The sequence below is a fragment of the Palaemon carinicauda genome, chromosome 1, assembly GCF_036898095.1.
Source record: "Palaemon carinicauda isolate YSFRI2023 chromosome 1, ASM3689809v2, whole genome shotgun sequence".
Classification (NCBI taxonomy): domain Eukaryota; kingdom Metazoa; phylum Arthropoda; class Malacostraca; order Decapoda; family Palaemonidae; genus Palaemon; species Palaemon carinicauda.
In genome coordinates, this window is record NC_090725.1 from 193,000,611 (window position 1) to 193,015,709 (window position 15,099).

The window sequence follows — 15,099 nt, forward strand, 5'->3', positions numbered from 1 at the left end:
AGAGGAGGCAAAGAGACAAGCATTATATATTCAAGTGTCTCTAATGTTGGAGAAGGGGGCCATAGAAAGAGTACAGGACATACATTCTCCAAGCTTTTACAACCGCCTGTTCCTGGTACCCAAGAACTCGGGGGGGGATGGCGTCCAGTCCTGGACGTGAGTGCATTGAACAAGTTCGTCCAGAAGACGAAGTTCTCAATGGAGACTTCGAAATCAGTTCTTGCTGCAGTAAGGAAAGGCGACTGGATGGTCTCATTAGACCTCCAGGACGCTTATTTTCACATCCCAATTCATCCAAACTTTATGCATTACTGTATCTAAGATTCGTATTCAAGGAGGAAGTTTTTCAATTTCGCGCCCTATGTTTCGGCCTCAGCACCGCCCCACAAATATTTACGAAACTCATGCTCAACGTAGCAAAGATTCTCCACTCAAGGGGCATCAGAGCCTCCCTGTCTCTCGACGATTGGCTTCTCAGAGCTCATACGATCACTGCGTGAAGGATCTCCAGACAACTTTGAATCTTACGAAATAACTGGGTCTTCTTGTCAACAAGGAAAAGTCTCTCTTGATTCCATCACAAGAGATTCTTTATTTAGGAATGGCGATTCGGAGTCGGGTTTTTCGGGCTTTTCTGTCTCCTTTAAGGATGGAGCAAGCCAGTTTGAAACTCCGATCTTTTCTAAGGAAAAGTATGTGTTCAGCGAGGAAGTGGATGAGTCTAGTAGGAACCCTCTCCTCCTTGGAACAATTTGTTCCCCTAGGAAGACTGAACCTTCGTCCTCTCCAATTCCACCTCAATCACCATTGGAAAAAGGAGAAGGACCTAGAGACAATGAGCATTCCAATTACGGAATCCATCAAAGACTGCCTTTGGTGGTGGGACGAACCAGACAAGTTCCAAGAAGGTCTCGACTTAACTCAAAAGAACCCAGACCTTGTGTTATGTTACGACGCCTCGGACTCGGGGTGGGGAGCAACTCTGGACAAGTTGGAAGCTTCGGGGCTGTGGTCAGAGACCCAGAAGAACTTCCATATCAATCGGAAAGAATTGTTGGCAGTCCTGTTAGCCCTCAAAAGTTTCGAAGGGTCAGTTCTAAACAAAGTGGTACAAGTCAGTGCCAACAACACGACGGCATTGGCTTAAATTGCCAAACAAGGGGGAACTCACTCGATATCTCTTTACGAAACTGCGAAGAATCTCCTTTTGTGGGCAAAGGAAAGGAATGTGGTCCTGGTGACAAGGTTCATCCAAGGAGAGAAGAACGTAATGGCAGACAGCCTCAGCAGAAGAGGTCAGATCCTGTCCACAGAGTGGACGCTCCATCAACAAGCATGCAAGAATCTGTGGCGACTTTGGGGTCGACCATGCATAGACCTTTTTGCGACATCAAAAACAAGGAGGTTAGAGGCATATTGCTCTCCAGTACCAGATCTAGAAGCAGTCCACATAGATGCGTTTCTGTTGGATTGGACCAATCTAGACACATACGCTTTTCCACCATTCAAGATCCTATACAAAGTGGTACAAAAGTTTGTAGCAACGGAAGGGACCAGAATGACCCTAGTGGCCCCCATTTGGCCCTCAAGAGAATGGTTCACAGAGGTACTGGAATGGATGGTAGACACTACAAGAAGCCTTCCATTAAGAGTAGATTTACTCAAACAACCTCACTTGGAAAGATTCCATCAGTCTCCAAAGTCTTCAGCTGACTGGCTTCAGACTATCGAAAAACTCACTAGAGCTAGAGGTTTTTCGAAGGAGGCAGCTCAAGCCATTGCAAGAGCAGGAAGGACATCAACTATCAGGGTTTATCAATCCAAGTGGGAGGTTTTTAGAGAGTGGTGTAGAGTCAACTCTCTTTCCTCATCCAGTACCTCTGTAGCTCAAATTGCGGACTTCCTGCTCCACCTTCGAAGGAAGCGCAACTTTTCTTCCTCGACTATTAAGGGATACAGGAGTATGTTAGTGACTGTATTCAGGCACAGAAACCTGGACCTTTCAAACAATAAGGATCTGCAAGAACTTCTTAAATTCTTTGATACAACAAAGCAACGGCACCAAGATTCACCAGCTTGGAATCTAGATATTGTTTTAAAGTCTTTATGAGTGACAGATTTGAGCCCTTAAATTCAATTTCCTTGAAGGACCTTACTATGAAGACTTTGTTTTTGGTTAGTGTCGCAACAGCCAAAAGAGTTAGCGAAATCCATGCGTTTAGCAAGAACGTTGGTTTTCGAGATGGTAAGGCTGTCTGTTCCTTACAGTTAGGCTTTCTCGCCAAAAATGAACGCCTTTCTCAACCTTGGCCCAAGGCTTTTAAAATTCCGAATCTTTTGGATTTAGTTGGCGAGGAGTTGGAAAGAGTCCTATGCCCAGTAAGAGCTCTGAGGTTCTACCTGGACAGAACAAAAGACTTACGAGGCAATTCGGAAGCTCTATGGTTCTCAGTCAAAAAGCCCACGTTGCAGATGTCAAAGAATGCCTTGTCATTTTTTATCAGGCTCTTAATTAAAGAAGCTCATGCACATTGTAATGAATCAGACCTTGGACTTCTAAAGTTTAAGACTCACGAAGTCAGAGCCGTGGCAACGTCAGCAGTATTCAGACAAGAATAGGTCGTTGCAAAGCATAATGAACACAACCTTTTGGAGGAGCAAATCTGTGTTCGCTTCACATTATCTGAAAAGTGTTCAGACTCGTTACGAGGACTGCTACACTCTGGGTCCATTTGTAGCAGTGAGTGCAGTAGTGGGTGAAGGATCCACCACTACGTTCCCATAATCCTAATAACCTTTTCTTCTCTTGGAACTTTTATTTGTTTTTATGGTTGTTTGTGGAGATTGTGTCAGTCTTCCACAATCATTGATTTTAGTCAGGTGGTCAATTTTGTTCTTTGAGAGTGCTTGGAACTGGTTATTGGAGGAGGTTCTGTCACAATGAGGTATATACACTGGTTTGACAGTCCCTAAGAGATCTTCAGCCCCCTGGGAGGATTGCTTGATCTCATAAGGCTAGCAGACATAATGAGGCAGAGGATCATTGAAGTCAGCTTCCTTATCAGGTACGAACCCTTATGTTTGTTTTGATTAACTCTTAAGCAAAATTCCAACTATATTGGCTGTCTCTAACCCTCCACCAAAGGTGTTAATCAGCTATATATATATAACTACCGGGTAAGTCTTATGTTTAAATATGGTATTTTCATTATAGAATAAATTTTTGAACATACCCGGTAGTTATATATAATTAAATCCCCACCCTCCTCCCCTCTATAGACTAGAGGCATGGAATATATGTGGGTTCCTGGAATGGTTCCTAGGTACCTCGCTAGGCCGCAGGGGTGGTACACCTGGCTATCCAATCGGCAATTGGCGCAAGTTTTGAATTTTCTGCCGTGACGTTAGGGACGTAAGCTATATATATATATATATATATATATATATATATTATATATATATATATATATATATATATATATATATTTATTTTATATATATTCTATATATATATTTATTTTATAATGAAAATACCATTTTCAATATTAAACTTACCCGATAATCATGTAGCTGTCAACTCCGTTGCCCGACAGAATTCTATGGAGGGATACGCCAGCTATCACAATACTAGAAGGGGGTGTATTTACCAGCGCCACCTGTGGCCAGGTACTCAAGTACTTCTTGTTGACACCTCCTCAATTATTCCTCTGTCGTGCTTCCGGCAAGACGTTCTGGGATACGCTTATGTTCTTGGAGTATTTTCACGACTTTGGTGAAGTATTTCTCTTTGATTTCGGCTGTCGCTTTACTGGAAACTTCTATATTAGCTTAGTTAGCTTTTGGATTAATTTGATTAATTTTGGTGACGAGAGAGTATGAACTCTCGTTCACTTTTCAATGGCCGACCCTTCCCTTAGACGGAAGTGTTGGTGTCTAAGAGAGTATAGACTCTCTTTCTTAATTTTGCTTAACAAAAGTTATAGATTTATTTTATATCTCTCCGCCTCTTATAGGCCTCTTCGATTAACTTCCTTTTATTATAAACTCATTAAAATTAATTTTTATATTTGTTTATATTCGACCTTCCTAATAGTAGGCGGTCTTTTACCGAAGTTAATAAACTTTGAGCCCGTCATTTCGGTTTTACCTGTTAACATATTATGCTATTTCCGCCACAGAGTTTGAAAGATTTTCTTTGACAGTCTCGTACTGTTTTCAAAGCTGAACTAACGTTTTGTTTTGTCTCTGCAGTTGTTGACGTTCAGAACGTTCAACTTGCACTCTATCGTTACGATAGAGAAAGAATGTTCACGGTTTCACGTTGCAGTAAGAGTAACCGTGTCTAGCGTTTTGTTTATTCTTTCTTAACTTAATGGTTTTGATCCTAATAAAGGAACTTTTCAGTTTTTTTCCTTTAACAATAATATGTTTTAACGATATATATGATTGGGCTCTTCTCTCAGGTTCTAAGTCAAGAGAGAGAGAGAGAGAGAGAGAGATAGAGACGGAGGGAGAAAGAGGATAAACGTTTCATTCAAGCCTGCCAGGCGTACGAGTAACGTCGTTATCGTTTTTTGCTCTTCTCCCTAGTCTCTTTAGGGGAAGAAACTAAACGTTTCTAGAGTGATCTAGTGTTTAGTCTCTTTCCAACCACTGAATTATCTTTCATTAGATTTTTCTGTTACATTGTAATTCTGTTTTCGCAATTACTAACTTTGAGAAAGGATAGAATTGCGTATTTCAGGTACAAACCACTTAAAGTTTCGAGTTCAGTGAAATAAGTGCAAACAGAAATCAAAGTGATAAGTGATTAGTGCGTGAGGGTACTTTTGTGCGCGCCAGTCGTCCTCCCAGTCCGGGACCTCTTGCAAGCTCCCAAGCCCAGGGGAGAAGCAATGTCGAAGGGCATAAGGGTTCAGCAGGCCTTGATCGGCGCACAGAAGTATTCTCGGTGGTTGTGGGCGTGTCTTACCGAGACCGTCACTCCCACCCGCAGACGATTGAGCCCTTATTTTGCTCGTCTGCAGAAGAGATTAGGGGAGAAAATAAAAGCAGAGTAACGCTGGTCTCAGGTCTCAAGACTTCTTAAACGTTAAGTCCAGACCTATGCCAGACGTACGAAGTTAAAGTTCACAACCCGAATGCAGTCACAACTTTCGGTCTTGATGCGTGAGTGTCGGGCTGAGAGTGTTGCACCTCCTCCTCCGCCTACACTCCCTCCACCTGTTCTCGCTCCGCCTGTGCTCGCCCAGCCTGCACCTGCTCCGCCTGTGCTCGCCCAGCCTGCACCTGCTCCACCTGTGCTCGCCCAGCCTGCACCTGCTCCGCCTGTGCTCGCCCAGCCTGCACCTGCTCCGCCTGGTCGCAGCACCATCTGCCAGGCGTACGATGTTGTGAACTCTACTACAGTCCATGCAAGCACAGCTTTCGGACTTGATGAGTGAGTGTCGGGCTGAGAGTGTTGCTCCTCCGCCTCCGCCTACACTCCCTCCTCCTACACTCGCTCCGCCTGATCACAGTACCATCTGCCAGGCGTACGATGTTGTGGACTCTACTACAGTCCATGCAAGCACAGCTTTCGGACTTGATGAGTGAGTGTCGGGCTGAGAGTGTTGCTCCTCCGCCTCCGCCTACACTCCCTCCTCCTACACTCGCTCCGCCTGATCACAGTACCATCTGCCAGGCGTATGATGTTGTGGACTCTACTACAGTCCATGCAAGCACAGCTTTCGGACTTGATGCGTGAGTGTCGGGCTGAGAGTGTTGCTCCTCCGCCTCCGCCTACACTCCCTCCACCTACACTCGCTCCGCCTGATCGCAGTACCACCTGCCAGCAGTTCCACCTGCCAGGCGTACGATGTTGAGACACGTGCTGAGTTTGCTGTTCCCTGTGGTGTTCAGCCTCCGCCTTTCTTAAGGCAACCTTTACATTGGGATCAGGAGGATTATACCTCTCTTCCTCCGCCTCCACTTGCTGCTCCACCAGTGATGCAACACTCGGTTGAGGTACAACAACCTCTCCCGTCCATGAGTCAGTTTCCTCAGCTCTTGCTGCAGCGAGCTCAACCCTCCATAAGGCAAGCACCACAACACCTTAGCCTTGCGCCTCAGGAGCCTCAGCTTGCGAGACATTTACCTTGTTCTGCGCAGCCTCTTCCTCATCGCGCTCCGCTCACACCACAGGAACTGGAACTTGCTACTCCGCTTCCGCCAACCGCTCAGCAAGCGCAACCCTTGGGTTCAACCACTCATGCTAGGAGTCAGCCTCCTCCACCCATGCGCCTTCCTTCTGCTTGTCTTTTATTCAGCCTTTGCAGACTGAGCCTCAGGTGTTCCCTCATCGGAGTCTTGAAGAGGAAACCACACTATTGTTGTTCCAGCTCGTTCTGACTCTGCTGTTCAGCATACCATGGTTTAAACCCCATGCAAGCATGCATCAAGCACTCTAGCACTGGTCATGGAATTTCTGAGAAATGTTAAACGCCATGCACACGCTCTGCTTTCCTTTCAGCAGGCTCTGCTTACAGCAGGCTCTGCTTACTACATGCTCAGCATTCAGCATGCTCTGCATTCAGCATGCTCTGCATACAACATGCTCTGCATACAGCATGCTCTGCATACAGCATGCTCTGCATTCAGCATGCTCTGCATACAACATGCTCTACATACAGCATGCTCTGCATACAGCATACTCTGCATACATCATGCTCTGCATACCTTACCGCATGCTTCTCAACACATCTTGGGTTGTTGCCAACTCACTAGACTGTCTAGCAGTTTCATAACGTTGCCTTCTAGTCTGCTGCTTTGCACCAGTGAACCCTCACTCAGAGAACTTAGCTTTTCTAGGATAAGGTCCCTGTAGATGAGAAAGTTCTTTTCTCCCTCCTTCTGATATTCCCTTGAGGACTCTGTCATTTGGAGGGAGCCTTTAGCTGCATAACCTCTTATGGACTTTTATTTAAGCATAACATGCTTACAGGGAAGGTAATGGTTACACTTCAGCCGCTAATCCCGTCTGTTACCACACCTGCTCCCATAGACCTTGAGCTGTGTTGCATGACATGCAGTCCAAGCTTAGTCCTTGTTAGAGGATTTTTTGTTTACGGAGTCAATGTGTCACGGGGAAGACGTTCAACAACCAACAGAAGGGACTTGTTGTGACGCAGTGCAGCAACCTCAGCAACCCGTTAAGGAGTTGTCTGTACGACCCAGACAGTCTAGACAGATTCGGGTTGTCACTGTACTTCCTCGCTTGCCCATGATTGACAGTTTACAGACTGTGCAGCAGTATCATGATCTTGTGTCCGGCTCCGTCAGACGACTGGCTTTTAAGAGCTCCCTCAAGTCGTCGCTGTCTGGAGATTTTCAAATGGACTATGGATCTGACCAAGGAACTGGGCCTCCTGGTCAATTTTGAGGAGTCTCAGCTCGTTCCATCCCAGACCATTGTCTCCTTGGGTATGGATCTTCAGAGTCGAGCTTTTCGGACTTGTCCGTCGGCCCCAAGGATCTTCCAAGCCCTAGAATGCATCCAGAGCATGCTGAGAAGGAACCGATGCTTAGTCAGGCAGTGGATGAGTCTAACAGGGACACTTTCATCGCTGGCCCTGTTCATCGAGTTAGGGAGACTCCACCTCCGCCCCCTTCAGTATCATCTAGCTGCTCACTGGATAAAGGACATGACGCTAGAGACGGGCTCAGTTCCTGTTTCCGAAGAGATGAGGTCTTCTCTAACGTGGTGGAAGAACAGCATTCTTCTCAAGGAAGGTCTACCTTTGGCTGTTCAGACCTCCGACCACCGTCTCTTCTCGGACGCATCGGACACGGGCTGGGGTGCGACACTGGACGGACAGGAATGCTCGGGAACATGGAATCAGGAGCAAAGGACACTTCACATCTATTGCAAGGAGTTGTTGGCAGTTCATTTGGCCTTGATAAACTTCAAGTCCCTCCAGCTTAACAAGGTGGTGGAGGTGAACTCCGACTACACCACAGCCTTGGCTTACATCTCCAAGCAGGGAGGGACTCATTCGAGGAAGTTGTTCGAGATCGCAAGGGACCTCCTCATTTGGTCAAAAGATCGAAAGCTCACGCTGGTAACGAGGCTCATTCAGGGCGATATGAATGTCATGGCAGATCGCCTCAGCCGGAAGGGTCAGGTCTTCCCCACAGAGTGGACCCTTCACAAGAATGTTTGCAGCAGACTTTGGGCCCTGTGGGGTCAGCCAACCATAGATCTATTCGCTACCTCGATGACCAAGAGGCTCCTCTTGTATTGTTCTCCGATTCCAGACCCAGCAGCAGTTCGCGTGGATGCCTTTCTGCTGGATTGGTACCATCTCAACCTGTATGCATTCCCGCCGTTCAAGATTGTCAACAGGGTACTTCAGAAGTTCGCCTCTCACAAAGGGACACGGCTGACGTTGGTTGCTCCCCTCTGGCCCGCGAGAGAATGGTTCACTGAGGTACTGCAATGGCTGGTCGACGTTCCCAGGACTCTTCCTCCTAGAGTGGACCTTCTGCGTCAACCTCACGTAAAGAAGGTACACCCAACCTCCACGCTCTTCGTCTGACTGCCTTCAGTCTATCGAAAGACTCTCAAGAGCTAGAGGCTTTTCGAAGGAGGCAGCCAGAGCGATTGCCAGAGCAAGGACGACATCCACTCTCAGAGTCTATCAGTCTTAATGGGAAGTCTTCCGAAGCTGGTGCAAGGCCAATGCAGTTTTCCTCAACCAGTACCAATGTAACCCAGATTGCTGACTTCCTGTTACATCTAAGGAACGTAAGATCCCTATCAGCTCCTACGATCAAGGGTTACAGAAGTTTGTTGGCAGCGGTTTTCCGCCACAGAGGCTTGGATCTTTCCTCCAACAAAGATCTACAGGACCTCCTTAGGTCTTTTGAGACCTCAAAGGAACGTCGGTTGTCCACTCCAGGCTGGAATCTAGACGTGGTCCTAAGGTTCCTAATGTCATCAGGATTTGAACCGCTCCAATCAGCCTCTTTTAAGGACCTCACATTAAAAACTCTTTTCCTCGTGTGCTTAGCAACAGGTAAAAGAGTAAGTGAGATCCACGCCTTCAGCAGGAACATAGGTTTCACATCTGAAACGGCTACATGTTCCTTGCAGCTCGGTTTTTTGGCTAAAAACGAGCTTCCTTCCCGTCCTTGGCCTAAGTCGTTCGAGATCCCAAGCCTGTCCAACATGGTGGGGAACGAACTGGAGAGAGTACTTTGCCCAGTTAGAGCTCTTAAGTACTATCTAAGAAGGTCAAAACCATTACGAGGACAATCAGAAGCCTTATGGTGTGCTATCAAGAAGCCTTCTCTACCAATGTCTAAGAACTCAGTTTCTTACTACATCAGGCTTCTGATTAGAGAAGCAAATTCTCATCTGAAGGAAGAAGACCTTGCTTTGCTGAAGGTAAGGACACATGAAGTGAGAGCTGTGGCTACTTCAGTGGCCTTCAAACAGAACCGTTCTCTGCAGAGTGTTATGGATGCAACCTATTGGAGAAACAAGTCAGTGTTCGCATCATTCTATCTCAAAGATGTCCAGTCTCTTTACGAGTACTGCTACACCCTGGGTCCATTCGTAGCAACGAATGCAGTAGTAGGCGAGGGCTCAGCCACTACATTCCCATAATCCCATAACTTTTTAACCTTTCTCTTGAATACTTTTTATGGGTTGTACGGTCGGCTAAGAAGCCTTCCACATCCTTGTTGATTTGGCGGGTGGTCAATTCTTTCTTGAGAAGCGCCAAGGTTAAAGGTTGTGATGAGGTCCTTTAGTATGGGTTGCAGCCCTGTATACTTTAGCACCTTTGAGTTGATTCAGCCTCCCAAGAGGAACGCTGCGCTCAGTAAGGAAGACGATCTTATTAAAGGCAGAGTAACGGTTCAAGTCGACTTCCTTACCAGGTACTTATTATTTCATTGTTATTGTGGATAACTGATTATATGAAATATGGGATACTTAGCTATCCTTTAATCTTGTACACTGGTTTTCACCCACCCCCCTGGGTGTGAATCAGCTACATGATTATCGGGTAAGTTTAATATTGAAAAATGTTATTTTTATTAATAAAATAAATTTTTGAATATACTTACCCGATAATCATGATTTAATCGACCCTCCCTTCCTCCCCATAGAGAACCAGTGGACCGAGGAATAATTGAGGAGGTGTCAACAAGAAGTACTTGAGTACCTGGCCACAGGTGGCGCTGGTAAATACACCCCCTTCTAGTATTGTGATAGCTGGCGTATCCCTCCATAGAATTCTGTCGGGCAACGGAGTTGACAGCTACATGATTATCGGGTAAGTATATTCAAAAATTTATTTTATTAATAAAAATAACATTTTTCCTAGGCCATTGTTATGGCATGTTAAGATACAAATCCACTGTCTGTATCAAGCAGTTTGTTAGTATAGATGCTAATCTGTTGTCAGACTAAACGATAGGCAATATTAGGTACAGTGATACCTCTATATACGATCTTAATTCGTTCCAGAAACTGCTTAGTATGTTAAAACGATCGTATGTTGGAGCAAATATTCCCATAAGAATACACGGTAATTTGTTTAATTCGTTCCTCAGCCTAAAAACCCATAATAACTCCTTAATAAATGGCTACACATAATTATACATAACATTAATACAATATAATAATACAGAAATATCTAAAAAAAGAATAATAAAGAAATAATAAATAAAGAAGGGGTTTTTATGTACTGTAACACTTTACCTTAGCGACAGGCCAGCGCAGGTGTTGGGACTGCTACGCAGGAGGAGATGGAAGATCAGCGAGGAGGTAGGGACGGCGACTTTGTACGATAATGTGTACGATAACTTACACTAACTTACACTACGTGAACTTTTACTTAACTTAGCTTATTTTTTTTTCATTTTTATAATTTTATGTTTTTTTTACATTTTTTTTCTTTAAGTATTTTTAATTTTCATCACTTTCACTCGATTCGGTCTTCCTTTTCTTTGCTTCACTTTCTTTCTTTTCATCATGATCACTACACCGTTTTAGTAGAGATTTTTTAAAGAAACTATGGAGTGAAAGTTGCTTGGTACGGCTTTGGAGGATTTTTCTGAAATGAGTTAAGCAAACATCATCGAACTGCGCAACAACACGGCAAACCTGAAGTTTCTGTGGGTGATGCTTGTCGATGAAATCAACCACGTGTTGATGATATGCCAACATCTGTTTTATTTCCGCCGTACCTAAAATTTGGCCTACCTCCTCGGTCTCCTCAGACTCACTCAACTGCGCTTGGAACTCATCATGCTGCATGGCTTGCAGCTCCTTGAGTTCCTCGGTGGTGAGCTCTTCATGATGCTCATCGACGAGTTCGGTGATGTCATCCTCATCCACCTCCAGACCCATGGACTTACCAAGGGATACAATCTCTTCGACGTCTTCCTCGGCTGCAAGCACAGGTTCATTCTCAGGGCCAAAACCTTCGAAATCTCTGGGAGCAACAGCACCAGGCCAAAGCTTCTTCCAAGCTGAATTCAGGGTCCGACGAGTTACTCCCTCCCAAGCCTGATCTATGATCTTTAAGCAGTGCACGATATTAAAGTGGCTCCTCCAAATTTCACGCAAAGTTAAGTTGGTGCTTTGCGGGACATTAATGCAATGCTTAAATAAGTGCTTGGTGTACAGCTTCTTAAAATTAGAGGTGACTTGCTGGTCCATGGGCTGGAGGATAGGGGTGGTATTCGGTGGATGATACAACACTTTGATGAATTTGTATTCGTCGATGATATCATCTTCGTGTCCGGGGGGGTGAGCGGGTACATTGTCCAAACAAAGCAAGCACTTCAAAGGCAAATTCCTCTCCTGAATGTACTTCTTGACAGCAGGGCCGAAAACTACGTTTACCCATTCCACAAAGATATGCCTAGTAACCCAAGCCTTAGAATTAGAACACCATAGAACATGTAGCAGGTCTTTATTAATTCTATGAGCTTTAAATGCCCTAGGGTTTTCGGAATGGTAATCTAATAAAGGCTTAATCTTGCAGTCCCCGCTGGCATTGACACAAAGCACAAGAGTCAACCGATCCTTCATTGGCTTATGTCCAGGCATTTTCTTTTCTTCGGCAGTAATGTACATTCGACTAGGCATCTTTTTCCAAAACAGACCGGTTTCATCACAGTTGAACACCTGCTGCTCTACGTAGCCTTCCTCCGCCACGATGCTTTCAAACTTTTCAACAAAGTCTTTAGCAGCCTTGGTGTCCGAACTTGAAGCCTCTCCATGCCGAACAACTGAATGAATCCCGGTCCGTTTCCTAAATTTCTCGAACCAATCTCGAGACGCCTTGAATTCCTCTGTCGTAGGATCGGCTGAGCTCTCCCCAGCGTCATCCCCAGAGGCCGCCGCCTTCAAGTCACTGTAGATAGCGCTGGCCTTCTCACAAATGATCGTTTCAGTGATCGTATCGCCAACAATCTCCTTGTCCTTTATCCATATTAACAAAAGGCATTCCATCTCTTCAAGGGTAGGGCTACAACGTTTGGAAATAATCGTGATCCCCTTTGAAGGTTTCACTGCTTTAATGGCTGCCTTCTGTTTTATGATCGTCGAGATCGTAGACATATTCCGGCCATATTGTTTAGCCAGATCGTTAACACGTACACCTCGCTCATGCTTTTCTATTATTTCTTGCTTTAGTTCTAATGAAAGCATTGACTTCTTCCTTTTCTCACCACTACTACTACATCCTGAACCGAAACTAAGCTTTTTACGACCCATGATTACGAAACACAGAAAACAACACGTGAAAAAGGAAGATAAAAAACACTGTTAATAACTGAGCGAATAGAGAACAACCACACGATGCGCACGAAATGAGAGGACTGATCTAGGTGTCGCTCGATTGGCGTCCCTCCGATGTGCTGCCGTCTAGCGGCATCAACAACAAACCATGGTTGACGCTTTCGAGAAAATTCCACGCGTACGCGTATTGTTTACTTTGTATGTTGGAGCAACACTTCGGGTGTCGAGACAGAAATTTGGTCAAAGTTTACTTCGGATGTTGGAAAATTCGTATGTTAAGACATTCGTATGTAGAGGTTCCACTGTACAGTAATTGAGTGTTCTTAATTTTGTATTGTGTGAATGTGATATTACATCATATTTTGTGAGAGATGTTAAGCTAAAAATATAAAAATTGAGATAAAGGTGTTCATGCAATCAACATCTTGGGTTGGGAACCTAGATAAGTACGAGTATATTACCTTTGGTTATCTAAGCCATTTCTAGTTCATACTGTAAATCAAGTACCTCAGACTTTATGAAGCTTATACTCATTTTATGTCATGTTATATTGCATTTGGTTTTGAGAATGTCAGATCAAATTTATTAATGGTCAGGTTTGGAAAGATAGGTTCAAAAACAAGAATGAAGGATTTTTTTTTTTTTCATTTTTTTTGTAGAATTTTAGACTTTTTTTTAACTTATATATTTTAGTAATGTTTTATTTGATTTATTTCAGGTGTCTCTCCAAAGGTAGGTGATATACCATGTGCTGCTGGAGTTCTTCTAGATATCAATATTTGCTTCTTTATTACTGTACTATGTATTATAGAAAGTTATATACCTGTACTGTCAATAGGTCACTTGTACTCCAGCAGTACTTGGTATAATATACATGCTATCCACAATAACATATTTATAAAATATTAAAGTCCTATACATTTTATGATATAGTAATAGCACTAAAAACAAAACATAATTAAATTGCTTAATTAAATTTAATGTATAGTGTAAAGTGAATTTGGTCAACATATTAGATCAATTTTACTGTAATATTTACATTCTGAATTCTTTATTTTGCAATTGATTATTGTGGATAGTTTTTTAATCTACAATTGCAACTCTATGGCCTCCCAAAGGTAAGGAAATTATTCCATCGTTTTGGCATTAAAGATAAATTGCCAATTTTATGTACAGTAACTGATTTCCTAAGCTCCATTTAGAACAAGCGATTTTGTTTCGGTGAACTATTGGTCCTTGATTGAATTATGAAATGACTGAATTTATTCAACAGTGATTATTAATTGTTAGTTTCGAAACTCAAGATAGATGAACACAGGTGATTCTTAGTTTAAGATATTTATTCTAAATTCAAGTTTGTAATAAATTGAATTTATTAAATTTAAATGTCAAAATCGATTGTAATTGGTGATCGCCGTTTGCTTGAAGCTTAGCATTGGATTTTATGGAAGCTATCAAATTTTGGAATTAATTTCAGCAGCTTCTTTAGAATTGTGTGGATTGGATTACAATTGATCATTTTCTTTTTAGTAGAGTTGTGAAATTGATATATTTTGAGTGAGGATTGTATGAATACTCAATTTTAGGTTAAAGTTCTTTGTGGTCTCCAAGGACTTTCTTGTACAAGGCTAGAACAGGGAATCCCATACGACCTGATTACCAAAGAAATTGTTTTCCCCTGCTCTAGTACCAGTCTATCAATATGTATAGCATAGACTCAGTAGAATATAGGGAAGATGTTGAATTTCAGGCACATTGGAACTTACCACAGTACCTCCGAATCTGCTCATTGTCTGCCACATATGACGTGGTCTCCAAGCACTTTATTGATTAAGACTAGAGCAGGGAATCAAATACGATCTGATTACCAAAGAAATATTTTTCCCCTGCTTTTGTACCAGTCTATGAATATGTAGAGCATGGTTTCAGTGAGTATAGGGAAAACCTGAAATTTCAGGCACATTAGAACTCACGATAGCACCTCTGAATGTGCTCTTTGTGTGCACGTAACGGGATCTCCAAGAGCTTTCTTGTATAAGGCTAGAACCAGGAATTCAGTACAACCTGATTATCAAAGAAGTATTATTCTCCTCTCTATTGCCAGTCTATCAATGTGTAGAGGGTGAACTTAGTGGGTATAAGGGAGACATGGAATTTGAGGTATATTAGAACTTGCCACACCAACTTAAAATCTGCTCATTGTCTGCCACATGTAACATGGTCAAATACGACTTGGTTCCGAAGAACAGGTGGGGGGGGGGGGTGTTAGAGACCAGTGCTAGATGTGAGTGCACTAAATG

At 43.5% G+C, this 15,099-nt stretch overlaps 1 long non-coding RNA gene across 1 annotated transcript in view; it reads left to right on the plus strand.

Moving 5' to 3' along the window:
* LOC137643858 (uncharacterized) overlaps positions 1–14,036 on the plus strand; it is an 87,552-nt gene extending 73,516 nt beyond the window's left edge. Inside the window, exon 2 of the long non-coding RNA XR_011045084.1 lies at positions 13,518–14,036. This is a non-coding gene — a long non-coding RNA (uncharacterized lncRNA). The remainder of the gene's footprint in view (positions 1–13,517) is intronic.
* Positions 14,037–15,099: the final 1,063 nt, after the last annotated feature.